The sequence below is a fragment of the Pantherophis guttatus genome, chromosome 2 (assembly GCF_059756535.1).
Source record: "Pantherophis guttatus breed Tessera chromosome 2, ASM5975653v1, whole genome shotgun sequence".
NCBI classification, from domain to species: Eukaryota; Metazoa; Chordata; class Lepidosauria; order Squamata; family Colubridae; genus Pantherophis; species Pantherophis guttatus.
The window spans coordinates 201,270,974-201,293,559 of record NC_142064.1 but is presented as its reverse complement, the minus strand read 5'-3'; the positions used below and the strand labels follow the sequence as shown (position 1 = coordinate 201,293,559).

Genomic DNA, 22,586 nt, shown 5'->3' with positions numbered 1-22,586 from the left:
AATCTTCTTTTGCACTTTCAAATTTGCTCAGGGTTTCCCAAACTTGGAAGACATGAGGATCATATAGGAGAAGATGACATCATTACACAATTGGAAGACATAGCTCTGTTGGTCAAATGCAATTGGGTACAATCCATTATTTTATATTCAGAAGAAAAGTCCAGTGTACATATAGATCTTTATAAAATCCTGAAAATAAAAAGCAACATGTATTGGGCATGGAAGGAACAGCCTATTACCAAAGACAAATGCAAGAAATGATGGGGATTGCATAAAAAAAGCTACATTTCCATCCCCCTCCAATAACTTCTGAAATATTTGAGTTCTGAATTAGAATTCATTCCCAGTTTGATAACTAAAATCTTACTGAAAATAAGATTAGAACATTCTTTCTGAAAAATATAATCTTTATATAAATATAGATGATAAAAAAAATCTGTAAAGAAAGGTATGAAAAGCTTGGTGAAACCTGGACATCAAAGTACAAGGAGCTTTTTAAGGTCTTTGTGATACTTAAAGAGAAAGCAGCTATATATTTAGTTTAGTATAATGTATGACATGCTGCTTGAATCTTGTTTTCTCATTCAACTGATGCTTCAGCAAATGCCTTAGACTGAATTAAAATCTTCTTTCTTATTGGCATTGTCAGGACTTGAGAAGAGTTAGCTCCAAGGGTTAATTGTTTGGAACAACTGGTTATGTGTCCAGTTTCTTGACTGTGTGAGGGCCCCCATTTCCTGGTTGTATTAAAATCTATGGCTTATAATATTTCTCAGTTGCTGTATATGTTTACTTTTTGTATTGTGTTTTAATTGTTTTAAATTGAGTTTATGATTGTTTACCACCCAGTATTGTTTGACCCCAGCAGCCATACTGTGCTACCCTGCACACACACACACACACACACACACACACCACAAAAAGTTCTAGGTTCTTTATTCAAGACACACCCCATCAAACAGATCCTCAGGTGGCATATATGTTGAACAGGCCCAGTTCCCAAATCCTGGCATGACAAGAGGAACTAGGCAAGTCTAGTCCAAAAGGCACAAACGAAGTCAAAGAAAGTAATCCAAAAGTCAGAGAACGAAGTCATGAGGTATATGAAAACATACAGCAGGAAACTAGGCATGTTGTTCCAGTGATGCTCAATTCCTCAGGGCAGGATTAAATAGGTGATGCCGTGTGGTGCTTCATAGGAAGCGAGGTTGTCTCCTCATAAATAATAGAGCCAATTGGCATTGTGTCTCTCCCTTATCCACCCTGTGCATCCTTGGATTGGGAGGAGGTATAAACTCCACCTCCTTCTACTGGCAGCTGCTCTTGGTTCCTCACCTGGAACCTCCTGATGAACTTGATGCAGCTGTGCCTCTCTCAGCTCAGGCTCAGCCTGTTGCTCATCTGAACCACCTGGCTGTTGATTGGATGATCCATCAGGCTCGAACTCACCAATCCCCAATCTGAGTTCCTACTTCGCTCCATGTTCCCTTCTCCCAATTCATCCTCCTTCTCATCCTCTGAATTCACATTCCGGGAGAGGTCTGGGAGAAGATCCATGATACAAATTTGTTTGAGACCCAGTATCCCCAGAAGGAAAAACAAGAGTCTTCTACAACATACAATGCAAGGACTGTATATAGGACAAACAAGCAGAAGACTAGCAGACTACATCCATGAAAACCAACTAGCAGTCAGAAGACATGATGAAAACTCCTTAATTTCAAAATACATGGACTCAACCATAATTTCAATTGAGAAACTATGAGCATCCTAGATCAAGCCAAGTCCAAGAACATCAAAAAATTTCTGCAGACCTAGCAGTCAGACAAATTGGCCATCAACAGGCATATAAAGATAAACATCCACATACCATTCAAAAGAGACAATCAAAATCCCCAAAGGAAACAAGAAGACCAAGACACCTCTTCACCAGCAATCAATCTATATGAGGAGAGACTACCACCAAAATTAATACTATACCAGCAATCAAGGGAACAATACTGGGTGAATAATAATGAACAATAAGTGAACAATAATGAGCCGGTGGTGTGTGGCGGCAGCCAAAAAAGATAATACAATCCTTGGTTGTATAAACAGAGGCATGGAATCAAAATCACATGAAGTATTAGTATCACTTTATAAAACCTTAGTAAGACCACACCTAAAATACAACATCCAGTTTTGGTCACCACATTACAAAAAAGGTGTTGAGACTTTGGAAAAAGTACAGAGAAGAGCAACCAGGATGATTAAAGGCCTGGAACCTAAAACATATGAAGAACAGTTGCAGAAATTGGGTATGGCTAGTTAGAGAAAAGAAGGACTATGGGTGACATGATAGCAGTATTCCAGTATTTGAGGGGCTGCCACAAAGAAATGGGGGTCAACTTATTTTCCAAAGCACCAGAAGGCAAGACAAGAAACAATGGATGGAAACTAATCAAGGAGAGAAGCAACCTGAAATTAAGGAGAAACTTCCTAACAGTGAGGACAATTAACCAGTAGAACAATTTGCCGTTCAGAAGTTATAGGTGCTTCATCACTGGAGGTTTTTAAGAAGAGACTGGACAGTCACTTATCTGAAATGATATATGGTCTCCTGCTTAAACTTGGTCTTCTCCAAGGTCCCTTCCAGCTCTATTCCAATTGAAATACTCCAATCAAGGAACTACCAGCACAGATAAACAAGCTAACAGTAAACAACAGTCTAATCAAAGAATCATCAAGAACACTCCCATTGACACTACTAGATGGGCAAGCCATTAATATATAAAAATAAGAGCAAACCCCATTCCTTTCTGCCACTGCTGATGTTACTTACTTTGGTAATGAAAACTTGCAAGAAATCTACCAAGCTAGAGAGCACCAAGAACCTCATAGTTCAACCCTGAGGTACAAATATTCTCTTATGTTGGTATCACTTGTTTGAGATGAGCAGTCATATAAATTGAATAAATAAATGAAAGTAAACTCGAAAAGCAAACATGACTAAATGCAAAATATGAATCTAATTACCTGTATTAAATCTCACAGAATTCAACATCTCATTTCAAAAAGGCTGGATATAGAATTACGGTACATCTTGAATGCCATAGGATTTATTTTTATTTGAATGAAATTCAGTGACAGGATTCTGTGGAAAAATGTGGAAAGAAACAGCTCTCATGCTATTAACACTGTGAATTGGATCTTAATTGTGTGATTGTTGCTACACACTCCTCATTAAATTATTTGCATACAGTAATTTATTTGAAATACAACATTTATATCTGCCTCAATGAATGACAAAGGATTATTCTTTCTTCAGTACAAAAGAGTTTACAATGACTGCTCTAAACCACATTCTATATCATCATTAAGGACAATTATCTAGGTTCTAAAATATATTTTTATTTAACAATAAATGGAAAAATATTTTTAATACGTCTTGAGTTTTATTCACTGTAAAAAGATTTTTTTGTTCTCAACAACTTTCTAAAGCTTATGCTTTTATTGTTATTCAATCATATATGAATTTATTCTTGTGACCTACCTTTTATACACAAATGAACATATAAATGTTACATACATAATTATTTGGGTGGGGACCAACCTACTGAATCCAGTAAGATTTGCTTTTGAGTAGATGTTTATATGATTTAACTGTAAATAAATACCTTTTACAGAATTATATCTGAAAAAATTTGAAAGGAACATATCAGAGGTGGGATTCAGACAGTTTGGACTGGTTCAGGTGAAACGATTGTTAAAATTCTGCACTACACAGTTCAATGAACTGGCAAATCCCATCACTAGCTGTCCCTGATCTGCTCCGCCCACCTCTCACTACCCTGCCCACCCTGCCTCTTACAGCCACTCTTCTCACCTTGTCTCTTTGGCTGCTCACTTGCCTTGCTCGCCAGCCTTTGCCGGTATCCGGTAGGTAGCCTAGACTCATGCCTGCAGCCCAGCTGCTCTCTGCTCCTTCCCCGCTTGCCTGCCTTCACCCCTGGCCTACCACATGGCATCCATGCCACAGCTTGCCCCCCAGCTCCTATCTCGCTTGTCTTCCTTCGCCCAAGCTGCCCACTGGCTCCTTCTCCACTTGCCTGTCTTCACCTTCCTTTGCCGCTTGCCTGGTAAGTTGCTGACATGTACAAGAACAAAGGAGCTGGTGGGGGCCTTCCTCCCCTCCTTCTTTGGGCAGTTTTAGAAAGAAAGGGCTGGGAACTTAAAACCAGGTGTGCCCCACAGGCCCCACCTTGCTTCGCCCACCCCTGCCAGCAGCTCCAGGCTGGGCAGCATTTTGGCTTCCCTGGCTGGCCACACCCCCTGATCACCACCTGCTCTTCCCTTCCTTCCACAGCTGGTGGCAGAGAGGAAGATGAGCCAGGTTGAGCCACTGCTGCTCAGCCGCCTCCCACAGCTTGCATCTCACCCCGCCCAGACTTGCTTGAGAGTGCCTGGCCTCCCAGCCACCCCCTGCTCTCTGGAATGGCAGCAGCATGGAATATGGGATTACCAAGCAGCAGGGAGGGAGAGTGTGAAGGGGGTGGCTGCTTACAGAGAGGGCAGAGTGCGAAGTTGGTACTTCTGGGACGAGGGGAGCCAGGAAGCACCTGGGTCCAGTTCACTTGGCCCCTCTTCCTCTCGAAGCCGCATGTCCTCCAACTGGCATGGATGGCAACTATGTGTTACCAGTGCTTCTGCTAGTACATTGGCTTCATTACAGTGAGGGGGAGGGCGGCTGTGTAGGCCCAAGCAATGTGCTTTGGGTTGACCACTGCTGCCTCAGGCTGACACCCCCTTCGTTACCCAGAGTTCTCTGGCAATGCCCATGACATCTCCTGGTTCTAACGGTCATGTGCAGGCTAGGGAAGTAAATCTGAAAACGTGTGTAAGGTAATGAAAACTGGTTGTTAAATTATTTGAATCCCACCACTGAACATATCACGTTCCAGGCTGGTATTGTATATCTTGTTTGTTTTTTTAAAACAATTGATTTATATGCTGCCCTTCTCTGAAGACTCAGGGCGGCTTACAATGCGTTAAGCAATAGCCTTCATACTTTTGTATATTTATACAAAGTCAGCTTATTGCCCCCACAATCTGGGTCCTCAATTTACCTACCTTAGAAAGGATGGAAGGCTGAGTCAACCTTCAGCCTGGTGAGATTTGAACTTGAAGTAATTGCAGGCAGCTGATGTTAATAACAGTGCTTTAGTCTGCTGCGCTACCAGGGCTCGCTTAATATTGGTACACATGAAATATGTAAACCTCTCAGGGGTCAATAGCTAAGATCCCCCCTCCCACAATCCTAGTTGTGAAAACTACTGTTTGCAATTGTCTACATTCCAGTAACATCATACTGTTTGTGACTAAATTGAGAAGAAAGTTTCAATGATCCAGGGATAAAGGAACAGCAACAAAGCATCAAGCAACACAAAGTTTTCTTCTAGCTTCAAAGTATCTTGAAAATTCTCTGTAATGGAAGTGAGCCTGAACAAATTAAAAAGGAATGCAGAAAGAATTGTATTATCAAAACATTTGACACCATAAAACTTCAAAAAAAAGTATATGAATTAAACTATTCTTTAATATATATCACCAAGTTTTTCAAAGAAATAATAGTTCTATACATTTGACTTTTAAATATTTCAGTGGAACTTTTGCTTTTTCACGTGTGTATGTGTTTTGTCAGTTTTGGACTCCTGACAACTGCTTAAATTAGTCCCTGAAATTGTTTTGGCAAGATTTACAGAAAAGTTTGCTTTTGTCTTGTATTTAGGGCCTGCAGCTGAAGCTCAAATACTTTGACCACCTAATGAGAAGACAGGACTCAATGGAAAAGACTCTGATGTTGGGAAAGATTGAAGGCAAAAGGAGAAGGGAATGGCAGAGGATGAGATGGTTAGATAGTGTCATTGATGCAATGAAAATGAATTTGGGCAAACTCCAGGAGACAGGGAAGGACAGGGGAGCCTGGCATGCTATGATCCATGGGGTCACGAAGAGTCAGACACAACTTAGTGATTGAACAATAACAACCTTCTTAGGCTAGGAGAGAGTGATTAGCTCAAAATCATCTTGTTTTATACTTAAGGTAAGACTAGAACTCATGGTTTCCCATTTTCTAGCTTGATGCCTTAAGCAGTACACTAACCAGGCTCCCTTTTGCTTCGTTTACTCATTTTGCAATATCTAACATTCTTTTTCTACAAAATTAACAACTTTTTCTGTTTTTTCTTTCCTAAAAGCTTTAATACCTTGTGGGAAAAGGCAATGGGAAACACTCCTCTATTTCACCAGGAAAACCACATGGGTATTCAAGATAAAGTGTCAGATGATGGGCCTCTCAGATCAAATAGCATTCAACATGCTATACTGAGGAGTAGCTGAAGATCTTTCAGATTACTAATGGTATTTATGATGAGCTATATAAAACCTTTGGGATGTCTGATACTGTCATATAGAAAAATAAAATCTGAAGTTACAAAGAACAAATTACAGTGGAACACAATGGAAGAAGCATGAACGTGGGAATGCTCAAGTGAAAGATGAAATGAAATAGACTACAGATTGACATCAGGCATCAATGAATTAAACTGGACTTGGATATTTCAGTGAGAATATCACACAGTTTGCTACTCAGGATACACACACACACACAAACAAGGAACTCATTGATTTCAAGTCAGGAAGAATAAAGCAAAGACAGCACTTATAATACTGTGGTGGAACCATTGGCTAAAGGGGAGGACATCTGTTTAGGGGGAATTAAGAGGCACTCCAGCTTACTGTCTGTTGGAGGAGGAGGAGGAAGAGAAGGAGGAGGTGGAGGAGGAGGAGTTTTATTGTTCAGTTCAATTTGAAATTGACAGAACAGAACAACCAAGCAGCTGGGTTTGGAGACTGGAATAACAAAGTTGGGAATTTTAAGGATGAAAATGTAGTTGGATTCTATGGCCTAGGACCATGATGGCGAACCTATGGCATGTGTGCAAGAGGTGGCACACATTGCCCTCTCTGTGGGCACGCGAGCCGTCACCCCAGTTCAGCTCCGCCGCACATGCGCATGCACCTCCCGCTGGCCAGCTGGTCTTCAGGTCTCAGCGTGCATGCACGGGGGCAGGGCATGTGCAGGGGCCATGCACGCATGCGCAAGGGTGCATGCAGGGGCCTGCACTGCACGTGCATGCATGGGGCAGGGTGCATGCACATTGCACTGGGGGGTTGGGCACATGCGTGCATTCGGGCACACGCACACACTCTTTGGCCACTCGGTCCAGAAAAGGTTAGCCATTACTGGCCTAGGAAATCAAAATGAAGCAGGGGAACAATTTATACTTTTTTGCCAATCCAGTGTTTCTTTGTTGCCAATGCAGTCTTCAAACAACCAAAATGATGCCTGAATACATGGACATCAGCACCTTCTACAGCTGAGACAGAATTATTGGCTGAAAGTCACCCACTTGGTTTCATGCCTCAAAGCAGGAGTAGAACTTGAAGTCCTCTAGCCCAGTGCCTGTAACCACTGCTTAAACCAAACTACCTTTCATATACATTTGAATATATGATTCAAATCAGGTATTTGAAACAAGAATATATTTTCCCAACTTTCACCATCCTCATTCATTCTCAGATAGCCAAATAGTCCAAACATTGTTTACAGTATTCTCTCAATTTGTTTCCATTCAGCCATTCATATCACTTAACAAAATACAATAGTATTTTTTTTCTGCTAACAATAAGAATAATATTGCTCAGTTTCGGAACATTTTATGCAGCATGCCACTATTAAGTTTTATTTATTTATATATTACACATATCTTCAAGCCACTGGATAGCAATCTAATTTCTTCTTTAAGTATATGTACAACCACAGACTTTTTAAAAAGAAGCACATTCATTCCCTTTTTTAAACTTAAAGAATCATTTAAACAAAAATGGTTTTAAATATACTATCTACTATGCAAGATTGTTCAATCAGAAAAGTCTTTCTCATTCAGTGAAGAGAAAGTGAAGAGAAATTCAGTGCATCTTGAAAAATGGATAGCATATACAGTATGTATGGGAGTGTGGATGAAACCTACCAGCTTCAATAAAATAGCATTTACTCAAACCAAAAGAGAATTTAGTTCAAATAATTCAGGCCATAATGTTATAATTAGATGTTCTGGATCAGCAAGTTTTAATGAGGTTAAAATTATGCACATCAACACTTTTTAATACTAAAAGGATTTACATTCTGCAAGATATTCTGGCATGATATTTCCAAATCAAATAACAAATAAAGATGTATTATTTGCCTATCATTTTGTACTTCTAAGGTTATGATTTACTGGTTCTATGAGTATAAAATATATACTGGTTTAAAGATAAATTAAAATTTTCTAAAGCAACATGTTGTCATAGTTTTCTGGGGAAAGAAGATAGCTTGTCAGTTATTTCGAAGAATGTCCCATTAAATGTTTTTCATTTATGATGAGTTTTTCTCATTTTACAGCTTTTTGCTATCAGATGCCCAAGCATACAGGAACTAGTGGCAAGTTTATTTCACATGGCAGTCTCAAAACTTGACAATGTGGCAGGAAAAAAAAAAGAATCTGGCTAATGCACCTAACAGGTAGTCATTTATCATGCAATCTTACTTACCACACGATGTTGATTGCTGTAAAGAATAGGATGCAGACCTTCCGGGACAGAGAAGAGTACAGCCAACAGAGATAGATATTTCTAATTTTTTAAAAAATCCTTTATTATACTTTTATTCTATGAGATAAACCTTACTCTGGTACCTTACCTACATGGCCTGAAAAAGAGTATTTGGAATGGGGGGAATTATAACTGCCTCATACAGCAACCCTTTGCAGTTATGACAGGGATGAAAACTCTGTGATCAGTTTTTACAACTGTTGCAGGTCTATAAAGCAAAAAAGAAAAGCTAAAGACCATAAGCAAAGTTATGGCTTCACTTAGCACCCACTTTGCTTAACAAACAAGTTGCCGGCCCTAATAGTGGTTGCTAAATGAGGATTACCTGTTCAACATTCAGATGGATGATGCAGCCAAGAAACTTGTCTTTCATACTCAACTTTTATTACTACCTTTCTAATGGACAACTTAAACAGCTGTACTAAACATTGATATTTTCATTATTAATTACATTTACGAAGCTCACATTGATATTGAAAAGCATATATTGATTACCTTTATATCTTTTTTTTTCTTTTTAAGACCCTGTTATCCCTTTTATGAGGATGGAGTTGGGGCAACTAAATGGAGTTGCTGCACTTCCTGATGCCTAGACAGAATTTACAGCAGATATTTTCGTCTCTTTGCACCCTGACAGAGAAACTTCTATTGCTGCCTATTGCACTCTCAACCTTCCAAGTGGGAGGCAAGTATCTTCACCTCTAGGCCACAGCGCGTCTCTTGATTATCTTTATATTATATAATCCCAATATAATTCAGATAGACTCAGCCAAATGCTACTGCCCTTGCCTGTCCAAATGAATGGGATAGACAGAGAGGAAGTAATGAAATGAACTCATAGCCAGTTAAGAGTCCAAATATTAGTGTTCTTTGGGTTGTACAGATGTGAGTCTCAACGTCATCAATTTTTGCTGTTGCAAGAAACTTCAACATTTTCTTCAGAGGTATATAACCCAAATCCTCAGAAACACACGAAGACTTAGAACTACCCAAAACGCTCCAAAATTTTTACCTTTTAACAAATTTTGTTTTTACTGTACCAGAAGAGAAAGTGTTAACTATATAAAGTAATATTTAATATTAATTGGATTTTAAAATTAGTGAAATAAATTTACATTTAATTTTAATACTGCCCCTAATCATTAGTTCTAAAGGTGACGCTTTTGGCCCATGACATTTAGAGTCAGTCCACTATGGCGCTTCACTCAGAAGCTTCCAAATCTTTGTAATATCTCATTGTAGTTAATAAATTTTAAGCTAGTTTTCTTGTTCTTATCTAAGTTTGCAGCATCATTTGTTCTAGACTGATTGTTCTAAAACTTAGCTCACACTCACAGTCTACCTTACCAAGTTAAGTCCTTGTTCAGGTGGCAATTTAGCTTCCATATTATAAAATGGGCTTGATCTCATCTTCTTTCCAGATCTTCCAGGTTGCAGTAAATTATTAAAAGTCATGAGTGAACATACATAGAAATCAAATATATGTTTAAAAAAATCTTAATTTACCTCTTTAGGAAAAAAAAATGCAAATCAGTTCTTGGTTAACCTTTCAATTATAATTGAGTTTGATACCTATAAAGCAAGTTTAGTTCAAGATCTTATATCATTAATATATTAAATAGGTGTTTCTCCCCTAAAGAAAAAAAGTCTTTAAAATATTAAACAATTAAATCATTCCCAAATCACGGGACTCCTAAGACTCATTGTCAGCTTTAAAATCTGTTTGTTTTTTCTTCCTGTTGTATCAACAGCATTAGGCAACAAAACTGTGAATGCTCCATTGCCATTTTGACCTCTGCAGTACCCTTGAGACTCTGAGTCTTTGGGATAAAGATCATGGAACATTGGGAAAAGAAACTGTAGATGCATTCCAGGGCAAAAGATCATTGTGCTCAATAAGAAAATTATTAAATATCATATTCCCATTGAAACTGAAATCTTGTACAAAAATCAATAGATATGAAGCATACACAAAGCTCCCAAATGCATTCGTTTAGAAACTATGAAGCAAAAATAAATTATCTCTGAAGCAATCTAAATTTATAATGTCTAAGGGGGAATTCTAATGTTACGTGTCTAGTTTTTACTTGCACAATAGTGTAAGTTACTCTCTAGTGCAGACATCCTCCCTCAAATCTGCCCCATGGGATTCACAATCCTCCAGAGTTAATCTAATGAGGCAAGAAACTACAAAGAGGAAAGGCTATTTGATCCAGCAGTAGTTTCCATCCCATTGGTAGAAGGAGTTTTTAAATGCTATCCTAAAACTGCAATTCTTTGCATGCTGAAGAGTAAGATCCATGTAATCCACTGGGGTTTATATCAGAATTGGTAGATAGACTGTAATATTTGTTTAAAATTTTACCAAAGCTTGTAATATTTTTTCAGTTAATACTTCCGGTCCTTCCAGTAGCAAGCTACTTTCAAAGAACTGAACCTGTCGGAGGTCATTTATAAAGTGACTTAAGTTATGCTAATACTGCATAAAAGTGAATGAGATCATTCACACTGTTATAGCTTGAGGTCACAGCCAAAAAGGCACTTCAGTTGTCATCAGTATGCCTTTATTTGCATCAAAATTCTATCAGAATGAAAAGATGTGAAATATAGCAAAGAAATTTTGTTCATAGATACTATGTAGTCCAAGTCCTAGAACTTAGTATTTATCGCTAGGAATTGCAAAAAAAGAATGTTTAAATGCATCTTATTGCCAAGACTCTTTGGTTATAGGAAGTATGCCACAAGATTTCTACACCTGATGATTTTACAGAGTAGGGAAATTCATGGGAATATTTTAGTACAATTCAATAGATGTTTTTAAGTTTCTTGTCAAACTTAAAACTTATTCCTTCTAAGCCATTGGCAGATTTATTTCTAGATGCTAGAATCCTTCCAAAATATAAACAAAATCTAAAAATGGCAGCATAAACTGAATCCATTTAAGTAAGTTTCTATCTGCACTCTTAGCTTGTAAGATGCTTTTGCCAATATATCTTTCCCCCATTATCATGTTAGTCTGACAGATTTCCCTGATGTTAAAAACTTCACATTGGAGCTGTTAAAATCAAATACAGTCTCAGAAAGACATCAGAAAATTATTAAGTGAGTTATTGAAAAGACAACCCAGCAATCCAGAGTTGTATAATTCATGGCTGAGAGATTTTGTGACTGAAAGGCTATTATTTTCCCAGAGGGATTGCTGCATAACATTTTGCTGAAAGCAAGATAAATGCTCACAGAGAGGTATATACTTATCAAAGCCCCCGACCCCCCTATTTAAATCTTCCATCCATTCAATCAAAATGTCAGCTTCCCCCCAAGTTCATGCCACCCTTTCAGGACATTTAAAGTGATTCAGCTGGGAATTTACTATTGAACAGCAGCATCCTAGGAAGAAAGTGACATCTCTGACCAGTGGTTAAACAGAAATGCAGGTTGTGCTATTCTTTTTACCTCTTCTATGTGCTATTTGAAATTAGGACAAGCTTCAAATAATTGAAAGTCCAGCCCCCACCTGTTGAACAGTTTGGATCCATCCATCCAGGTTTCTCTGAGGAAAAAGACACAAGTGGCAGAATCTCATTCACTAGGATTTTTCACGGGGCACTTGGTTTGTCCTAAAACAACCTTGATTTACTTGCAGTGACTTCCTTTTCTTACTTGGATTCTACCAGGCACGCTGCCTCCAGTTTAACCGAGACTGAAAACACGCAGAAGACCGCTTAAAGCCGGAGAAGAGCATTCCCGATCGTTAAGAAAACCGGGCAAAGAGGGGGGAGAAGTCGGTTTGCTCGCAAATGTCAATAGATCATATAAGCACCTCCACCTCCACCCAAATTATAACGTCCCCTCAATCCATTTATAAGATCCGATTTTCCACTTTCGAATGCAAATCAGGAAGCTGCACTGCCGCGCGCAAAAACGCGCGCCTTACGCGCGTGAGCGCGCACACATACACACACACAAAACACTAAGAGCAGCAGAGAGAGAGAGAGAGAGAGAGAGAGAGAGAGAGAGAGAGAGAGAGAGAGAGAGAGAGAGAGAGAGAGAGAGAGTATATCTGTTATCCTCTAGACACGGTACCCAAAACAGAAAATGCAAAGCTGGAAACGTTACAAACTCCGGGCAATGTCAAATTCCTGGCTCCTGGAGAAGCAACGAGACGGCCGGGGATTTACAAGTAACTGTTATAAAGCAGCCTCGTTCATTGCAGCCGATCCAAAGAAACTTGGTCGCTCCTTCGCTTTCTTTCCCCACTTGACCCCCAGCCGCCCCAACTTATTTCCAGATTCGTCCCCAACGAGTCTGGCTACTCACCCCACCTCGGTTGCTGGAGGTTTGTTGTTTTTTCCCCCCCAACTTGAGCGCCTCTTCTTCAAAGTGCGTCCAGGATGGGACAAACTTGCCTTTCGCGGGGGCGGGGAGGGAAGGCTCGCCTGTCCCGAGCAAAGCTGAGTTCTTCAGCAGCGCCCCTTCCAGCAGAGTAATTCCATGGAGAGCGGGGAGAGGGAGGGGAGGGGAGACCGTGGAAGCGCGAAGCGAAGCGCGAGTCGAACGAGCCCGTTAGGAAATCATGGTGCCTCCTGCTGCGGGGCCAGCGGCGCGGGCAGCTTCGGGCATGGAGGGAGCCAAAAGCTCAGCGGCCTCTTTTTTTTTTCTCTCTCTCTCTCTTCCTTTTGGTAGCTCCCTGGTAGAAGCCCTCCTCACGCCCGGGCAGTGCGGGGCATCCTCGAAGGAGCGGGAGCCCAGGCGGGGGCTGCTGCCTGTCACAAGTCCACCCCGCTTTCGGCACTCAGCGCATGCTGCACTCACCCGGATGCTGCTGCCTTGCCCGGCGAAACATCGCTGTGGAGAACACACCTGGACCCGCTGCTGCTGCTGCTGCTGCTGCCGCTGCAACCCCTCGGCTGGCCGGCAGTCTAGGAAAAAGAAGGAAATTCCCGCTTTCGCTGTCACCTTCCTCTTCCTGGCTCGGCTTGCCCGCTGCCGGGCTTCCCCTGGCGCTCGGCTCTCCCCTCCCCGCGCCTCAGCGGCACTCTCCTCGCTTCCTGCCTGCGGGATTCCTGGCGGAGTCCAGCGAAAGAGACGGCGCTGGCAGAGGCAACACCAGCCGCGTTTAACGCCAAGCTCGCCTCAGCGGCGTCGGCGGCGACGGCAGAGACAACAACCACCGGCAGCCCCAACCAGCCAGTAGGAAAGCCCCCCCCCCGCGCCTCCCCCCCCCGCGCCTTATGGCTTTCCCACGTGCTGCGTCTTTCCCCGGTTTATGTTGGCGGAGGGGGAGAGGCCAAAGGGGAACAGCTCGCGCCTGCCCCACCCCCTCTGCGCGCCGTGCTACTGGGACTTTCCCTTGCCGCCGATGCCAGGAATCCCGCTTTGCCAAGCTCGCATCCTTGGAGGAAATGGAGGGAAAGGATGGCCTGCCTTCAAAACCTGCAAGATGGGGCGCCGGAGCAAGCCGCCTTGATTTATAGCCCAGGGACCTGTTTCCAAGCTTTCTCTCTCTCCCAGCTCACCTGACGCTACTCGCGGTCAGTCATCCCGCGAGTCCATATATCGCTAAGTGTGCGGGCAGCATTTCAACTTGTTTGCTCCTGTTTGGATAAGGTCACCTAAGCTAGGCATGGGACAAACATGATAACCTAAGTAGAGTATTCTCTCCCCCCCCTCCCACCACCATATCCCACCTCATTGACATCCTCAGGATTGGTGGCGAGTGTAAATGTGTGTGCGCGCGTGCAAATGATACCTCTTGCAATGTGATGCTGAAGTCAGGCAAACCGTTGTCTCTTAAGTTCTTGCATGTAAGTATGAAATCACATTATTTGCATAGGTGGCCATCCTTCTGGTTTCTTTCCTACCCTGCTTTCTATCCTCATGACATTACCTTCATCTGATTTCTAGCCCATGAATGAATGGTTTTACAAGATGGCTACACCAATTTTTAAGGAATGATTTCCCCCTTCAGCTAGCAAGTAACCTGTGTTAGTTTCAAGGTGAGTGTATTTTGACATGCTTCACTGTATTCTGTTTATACTACAGTTTGAGGGCCTCTAGGGGGAGTGGGGAAGGGAGAGGGTGGGTGGTGGGAATACCCAGCACCTATTGGCCACTTCAGGCAGCAACACCAGATGCAGTCACACTTCCCTCCCTTGGAATCCTGACTCTATTCTCTCCCTTTTCCCTCCAGTAAGAAAGACCAAAACAAAGCAGCAACTGCACCTTCGATGTAGTGAATAAGGAAGATGACCTTGATAGAGATCACTTATTTATTTGTTTATTTAATTTATATAGCCACCTATCTCACCAAAAGCAATGATGCCTAAGGCAAAAGGGACTGAAGCATTTTCAAAGTCCAGAATGGCTCAGAAAGGGCTCAGACGCATACAGTATTCACTGAGCTATAAGAAGGAGGAGGAGATACAACACAGACTTGTAAGATTTTGTTATTGTAATAAAATCTCAATAAAATTACTTTTAGCTTTCTTGTGGAATTGATTTCCTAATCAAGCCTACCTTGTGGGGCTGACAGATAAGTAGTTCTCTACAATCTGCCAAAGATCTAAATGAATTATCTTGGCAGAAAGGGGAAGAACTGCAGTCAGGGCAGTGGTTGAATAAAGGGCAGCTTATCCCTCCCTTGGAATCATCTCAGAAGGGACCCTCCCCAGTTTCTTGGGCTATAAAGACACAGGGGCGGAATATACAGTACTTTCAGACTTGCAAGATTCTGTTAATGTAACCTTACAATAAAATAGAGCTAGTTTTTTCTTGGTGTACTTGCTTGGATTACCTTGCAAGGCTGACATCAGTAAAATGAGAGATTGGCTCTCTCAAATTTCAGGAATCCCCATTTTACGTGCTGTTCTCCCAGTTGCTAATCAGCTGTCAGACAATCTTGTTTTGACAGAGGGTTTAGCATGCTTTCAAAATTCAACAGTTCCACTCCACAACCTCACTGCCAAAACAACTTCTATGACCAGCTGATTGGCAAGAGGGGAGAGAGGGAGATGCTTACTGAAGCAAGAAGCCTACCAGTTGATTGTTAGAATTATCCAATAAAGTGGACAGAAAGTAACTCTTTTCTGTTATGTTACTGCAGAAAAACTGCAACTACTTGTAAATGCAAACCATTGTTTTGGTCCTCATTTCCGGAAACAACTCTGAACAACTATTTTGTCCTGCCTTCCATATAACAGCCCTTTAGATGAGAACTATCAGGGATCCTCACAGCCTTCTGCAGGCTATCTAGTTCCTCCAACCATTTCTCGTTGGGTTTTCTTTCCTGTCCCCCATCTTGTCATCATTCTTTTTTTTTTTTCCTCCATTGGAAAAAAATGCAGTTTTTCAATGTTCCTTCCAGAGTGCTTTAGTGGTTCATAACAAGCAAGACAGCAACTACTATATCATGACTGAAGCTTTTGCACATGCATGACGCCCAGAAAATAGGTAGAGCTTTAATTAATAACAGAATAATAACAGAATAACAGAGTTGGAAGGGATCTTGGAGTTCCATCCCTATATCATTTCAGATGAATGGCTGTCCAATCCTGTCTTAAAAATCTCCTGTGATGGAGCATCCACAACTTCTGGAGGCAAGCCGTTCCATTAATTAATTGTTCTCACTGTTACGGAATTTCTCTTAGTTCAAGGTTGCATCTCTCCTTGATAAGTTTCAAATCTGTTACTTCTTGTTCTTGCCTTCAATTATGATGTCAATATCACCATCTTGTTTGTTTTGAGATCATTTACAGATGTTGCTTGTACTTTCTAAAATGCTAGAACTGGATGCAATAATCTAGATGTTGACTGACCCACAAAGAGGAACAATGTCTTCTCTTGGTCCTGACATAGAATATATTTCTTTTTTTCATAGATGCATCATACAATGGGATGATGTTCAGCCTGTGATCTATCACAACATCCTTCTTGCATGTGCTGCTGTCCAATATCATCCCCCTTCCATACTCATGCCTTTGATTTTTCTAATCCAAACTAGAACATTGCATTTGTCCCCATTGGAGTACATCTGGCTAGTTTGGACCCATTTGTTAAGCTTGTCAAGTTCCCACTGAATTTTAATACTGTCTCTAAGGAGTTTGCTGCCCTTCCCATCTATATGTCATCTGTAAATGCACGATTGAAGTTTTGTAATCATTGTAATCATCCAAATTATTAATTTGTTAAGCAGCACAGAGTTAAGCAGAATGCAGTTCAAGACTTCCTTTCAGCTTGAAACAGAGCTACTGAGGTACACTGTTTAGATAGGATTGTTCAACTAGCTTTGATTATTTTCTAATAGAAATTGAAGATATTTCCAATTCACTTGAGAATAAAGTAAAAAATAAAGATGAGAAGAAGGCTGGGAAATGAGCAGCTTTCTCTGCAAAGTAAGAAATAATTCAGACAAATGAAAAATAAAATTTAATACAGCAGGTGGCAGCATATAGCTGATTTTGGTTGATCTAAAAATTTAGGAAAGACTTGGATGGGAGACCATGGAGAAATTCAAGAGTGAAAGGTTAGACTGGGAAGCAAAAACACATGGGAAGCGCACACACACAGACACACAGACAGACACACAGTAATTCCGGACAGAGGCAATGCCAGATTTCCATGCTGCTTAGATGTATCCTTCTACAAGGATCAACATCTGTTGTCTTCTCAAGATTAAATAGATCAAAAATTATTCAATCCGCAAATCATTCCTATAGCTGAAACTATTAATGTGGTTACTTTCTGGATTCAGACATTCCCAGTTAGATTCTTTTACATGTACTCTCTAAATAGGGATATTTTTTTTCTGTTGTGTTTCTTCCAATGTTATTGTTTTTAATACCAAGATTACAAAAGAGTACAAAAAAATAAACAGTGGTGGAAGCAACAAAATACTAAAGTCAATAACAAAAAATAGAAATGCAATCTTGGAACAGAAAAAAAGAAATAACATTAAATGGTTTAATGTTTTAGGAAAACATTAAGTTTTCATAATAAAAGAATAATTTGTTGATCCCATGTGAACTATTATTGAATAATTTGTTCACATCCCATGTGAACTATGAATTCAAAAGGGTTTTTCAAATTGACTGTAATCCCATTCCATAGTTTCGGGCAGTCCAAATCAAACATGACAATAACTCATTAGTTAAAAATTTTCAAAACAGAAAAACTTACTTGCCATTAATCCCATCAAACTGGGATTATCCCAAGGAGAATAAAAAAACTAAGAAAATAATACTTATAACATCTTCCCCAAATACCCTGATGCCTTTAATAATGGAAATGAAACAATAAAAATGAAATAAATAATGAAATAAAAAAAAGATAGGACAAAACAAGATAAGATAAAAGACTATAGAAACCAAATGGATGTTATTAGGGATAATCCTCAAATTGCAACTACAATTGGAACCAGAATTTCCATTGCTAAGCAAGGGAGCGGTTAAGTAACTCATGCTTCATTTTATGACCTTTTTGGCCACGGTTGTTAAGCAAAGCACCACAGTATTAAAATGAATCATATGGTGTTTAAACAAATCTGGCTTTTTCCTTTGATCTTGCTTGTAGGAAGTATTATGGGAAGGTCACAAATAGCAATCACATGATCCTGAGACTTTGCAACGATCATAAATACATAAATACATTTCACTTGCCAAGCCCCCAAATTTTGATCACATTACCATGGAGATGTTGTAAGAGTTGTAAGCCACTTTATTCAGTGCCATTGTAACTTTGAAAGGCTATAAATCGAGGACTATCTGTAAAACAAAGTGGTCAAATAAGAACTTAGTTGTGCCTATAATGGTTTTTCAACTGAGCGCTTAAAATTCCATGAATAAACAGAAATCAATAACAGCTTTGTGTTGCGTTAAAGCGGAAAATCAGGAATAGTTATAATTTAGATAAAATCTAGGGGTTTGTCCTTGACATAGAAAATGTTTTAATAAATTACAGATCTCTACAAATATCTTAAAAGGTATTAAAACTGAAATATCTCTAAGTATGTAAGTAATTTTGAAATAATACTTATTCAGGGAGTATGAAGGCTATTGCTTAACACATTGTAAGCCGCCCTGAGTCTCCGGAGAAGGGCGGCATATAAATCGAACCAATAAATAAATAAATAAATAAATTTATCTTTTCTCATAAGTTCATTTAACTATTTGTTTATATCAGATAAAGAGTTTGATAAGTTACATTTACAAACAATATAGTTTATTTCTGGTAATTGTTTCAGGAGAATTAGAGTAAAAAGTAGCATTCCCATTTTTACTAACTACCATGGTACCAAGGATGCATTAGATCCTATAGAAAAAATGTGAGACTTATTCCAATTAATTGAAAAACCTGAGAATTCACAACAGTATTGTACTATATTAATATATATCAAAGTAATAGATTTATAACTGTTAATATTTCAATTCTTTTTTTTTTTTTTTTGCAGGTCAGCAAGCCAGACTGAATAAAATTTATCAAATAAAACCTACAAAGCAGAGCCTACAATTGCACTTGCACTATTTTGCTATCAGCAATATATGGCTTTTGCCAGCTGCAAAAACAAATTTTGCAACAGCAAGAATTATCTTGGGGTTCTTATCTGCTAGTAACAATTGCATGTAGAACTTTTCAGTCCATCTGAGATATGGAATTAGAAGAGGTCTGTATGTCTCGATAGAAATTGCAACATAACAGAATATGAGTTTGTGTTTCAATAATCTCACCATTACAAGAACAAAGCCTTTCCGCATATGAAGTTTTATAAAGTTTTCCTTCCAGCTCTGCTGATGGCATCATACTGAATTACAGTAGTTTAAATGCTCATTGCAATTTATTGCTTGTGGATTGATCTAGGTAGAATGCCACTTTGAAATGTGCATTCTTGTGTCCCAGTTGTGCCCTTGACAAGAGATTACCATAATCTGACTATAATTCTGACTGTAATTCAAGGAACCTTTGTTTAAGCATCACCATTGCCTGATCTGGTCCCATGTGCAGGAATCTCTTGAAAAACCTAATTTGCATATTTTCTTTTCTCAATTTGGAATTTCCAGGATGTATGATCAATTAATGTTAGTTCAGTCAGACCTTGGGTTTAAAAGTGAACCAATATTTAATTGTGCAAACCATATCGTTGTTTTGACTTTGATAAATCCTGCCTCCAGCCTCAAGGTAGGCATTTTGCCACCTGGAATAGCTTTCTTAAGAATTTCTGCTGTATTCTTTCCAAGTTCTGGTAATTAATTCCTAGGTTTAACTGGGCTCTGTATAACAGCTAGGATAATGTCTTAGCTTCAGAAAGCTTGAGGGCAGATGGTATATATTGGGCACTTCTGGAGAACAAGAAAGAAAGAATTGCTGCTCAACTCCTCTGGGTATGTAGTGCTTCACGGAGTGGTGAAGCACAAATCCTAAGAATTGAAGCTGGGAATCTGCTCTATTTTCTGCCTTCAAGAGTCCAATGCAGTTTTTTTAAAAAAACATGGCAAGACTTAGAAAACTACTTACCTGAACTGATGATAACTTACCCAGAAGCAAAGGTTATTATAGGAGGATATTTTAATGCAAGACATGGCCCTGGTGACTTGGTCCTATATTCAAAGTGCCACAAACATCCTACATAAATGTATTTGTCACCAATGTTGAGAGGGAAGGAGGCAGGGAGGGAGGGAGGGAGGAAGGAAGGTAGGAAGGAAGGAAGATTGGTAAACTCAGTGGGGAACTTGACAGAAAGTCACCAATTTTATAACCACTTACTGTACATTTGATGCAAAGAAAATTAGAAGCTACTTTCTATTTCTTTTCATCCTTTTTTGTACTTATTATTTTTGTTTTTTTATTGTATACTAGTTTGTGTTAGTTTTTAAATCTTCCTCTCAAAATTCTTAATAACAAATAATAAAAATAATAGATTATATAGCCCTTTTCTGAGGATTTGAGAACTTTCTAAGACTGCAAAAGTAGGTGCAAAGGATGACAGGATAGAGCTAGCAGATATTCCCTTTCTATTGGACCAGGAAGGGTGCTATTTTCAGAACGTTAATAAGACACAGCATATTATCAGCATATAATAACTATATTCAACCATTCCAGTTTTGTTTCTATTCCAGAAGAGCCTTCAACTTCTTAATAAGAGAGGAAAGTGATTCCAATATTGTATTAAATATAAGAAGAAATAAGTGAAACATTGGCAAGTTCCACTGCACATCTTAATAGACTAAGAAATAATTACATTTCTGATAATATTGGCAAAAGGATTAGGATACCATATATGGATCCAATTAACAGAAAAGAAGCCTATCTTTGGCAAAAGCCAGTATACATTATCAAAAACCTTTTGATCTGGAATGCAATGAAATCATCAATGTTGGTTCCAGTTTTTATTAATGTGTATCCAAAATATAAATTAATAATTTAATATTATCTGAGACGTGTCAACATTTCATAAAGAAATACTGTACATGAAAGATAATCAAATATAATATTATATTTACCAGGTATGCTATCAAAATCTGACATAACAGTCAGCAAGGAGATCAAAGAGTGGCCCAAAATTACCCAGCCAGCTTTCTTGGCTGAGGAGTAATTATAATTCACTGTCTCCTGGTTTCTAGCCTGATTCCTTCACCACGACTAGATCATATGATTGGAGAGAGAAAAAATTGCTAGATATCTTTTACCACTTACTGGATAGACATCAGGATATTTTTCCGTTTTTATATTTTATATTTCTAAATATAGCTTACTTTGGCAGGCTAGCAATTGCATCAATTTCTTCAGTATTTTTTATTATCATAGTAATTAATGAATAGTTATTAATGAATATTAAAATATTACATCATCAGATTAAAAAGATTTCTGAATCATTTATTTTTTAAAGTTACTACACTCCTAGGAAATGATGTATTCCCAATAATGGTATGTTAGACTACCTTACCTTATAAATGTAAAATAATGTTTCTTGTAAAAAATAACTAAAATTTTTTAAGTTGCCCAACTTAGTATTTGAAGATCTTAGTATCTTAGTATCTCTTCAAAGAATATGTAAAACCTTTATACTCCCCAAAGTCCTGTAAAATTGTAAGTAAAAAAACTTCACATTGACAAAGCCATATTTCCATAAGTCAAATAAATAAAAACAATCAGTTTAAAAAAATTAAATAAAAGAAGATGAAAAATTACAAATAAATAAAATTAAGAATAGAAAAAGATTTTAAGAGAGTATTATCTCTTTTATATATTATAAAAGCTAAACTGAAAAAATTAGATCTACAATTCCTACAAGTACACTAAAAATTCAGTACAGTTGCGTGCCCTAAACCAAATTGGTTAATCTGTTGTTTAAATAAAAAATATTAAGTGTTCCATAAGACTCCTACCTTTTCATTTCAGATAACCCAAAACATCACACTTTTTCCTTTGCTCTTTCATAGCAGAATTCATAGATTACCTCTGAAAAAGAAAAAGAAAATCCTATTCTATGCAGCTGCTAGCTAAACTTTACTAAATGATTTGTAGAGCTGGATCTAGAAAATGAATTATCTTCTTTACATTCAATTTCAAAAATCCTATTTGCTGAGATATACAATATGCAGAATGTGGTGCCATTCTCTAGATCTCAAAAATATCACAACAAGAAAATAGAACTAGCTTTTGTTCAGACTGTACTTTAAGTAGCTTTGATTTCAAGTTAATACTTTGGTATAATTTTTTTCCAGAGTTTATCTTACTCATGTTGGATTCTAAAATCCTAAATAATACTCTAAACCAGGGGTGTCAAACTCATGGCTCGCGGGCCAGATGCATCACGTGCTGGCCATGCCCACACCCCAGTTTAGTGAAGGGGGGAAAGTCACGATACATCATGTGACGACGTGACTCGCAAGTTTGACCCT

General features: G+C 38.9%; 1 protein-coding gene and 2 long non-coding RNA genes across 4 annotated transcripts in view; 1 reads left to right on the top strand and 2 right to left on the bottom strand.

Annotated features, from left to right (window-relative positions):
• Nucleotides 1–14,085, bottom strand: part of SGCD (sarcoglycan delta) — a 452,437-nt gene extending 438,352 nt beyond the window's left edge. The window contains exon 1 of one of the 2 annotated variants that reach the window (XM_087887533.1): nt 13,012–14,085. The gene's annotated coding sequence lies outside the window, so the exon portion shown is untranslated. The remainder of the gene's footprint in view (nt 1–13,011) is intronic. The other variant, XM_060688502.2, reaches the window with a different exon arrangement.
• Nucleotides 13,892–20,334, top strand: LOC117654806 (uncharacterized). The gene is made up of 3 exons (XR_015732592.1): nt 13,892–14,498; nt 14,599–14,690; nt 19,139–20,334. It is a non-coding gene; the product is annotated as an uncharacterized LOC117654806 (long non-coding RNA).
• Nucleotides 18,389–20,253, bottom strand: LOC132710918 (uncharacterized). Its single transcript, XR_009621656.1, has 2 exons — nt 20,220–20,253; nt 18,389–18,452 (listed from the first exon to the last, which is right to left on the bottom strand). It is a non-coding gene; the product is annotated as an uncharacterized LOC132710918 (long non-coding RNA).
• Nucleotides 20,335–22,586: the final 2,252 nt, after the last annotated feature.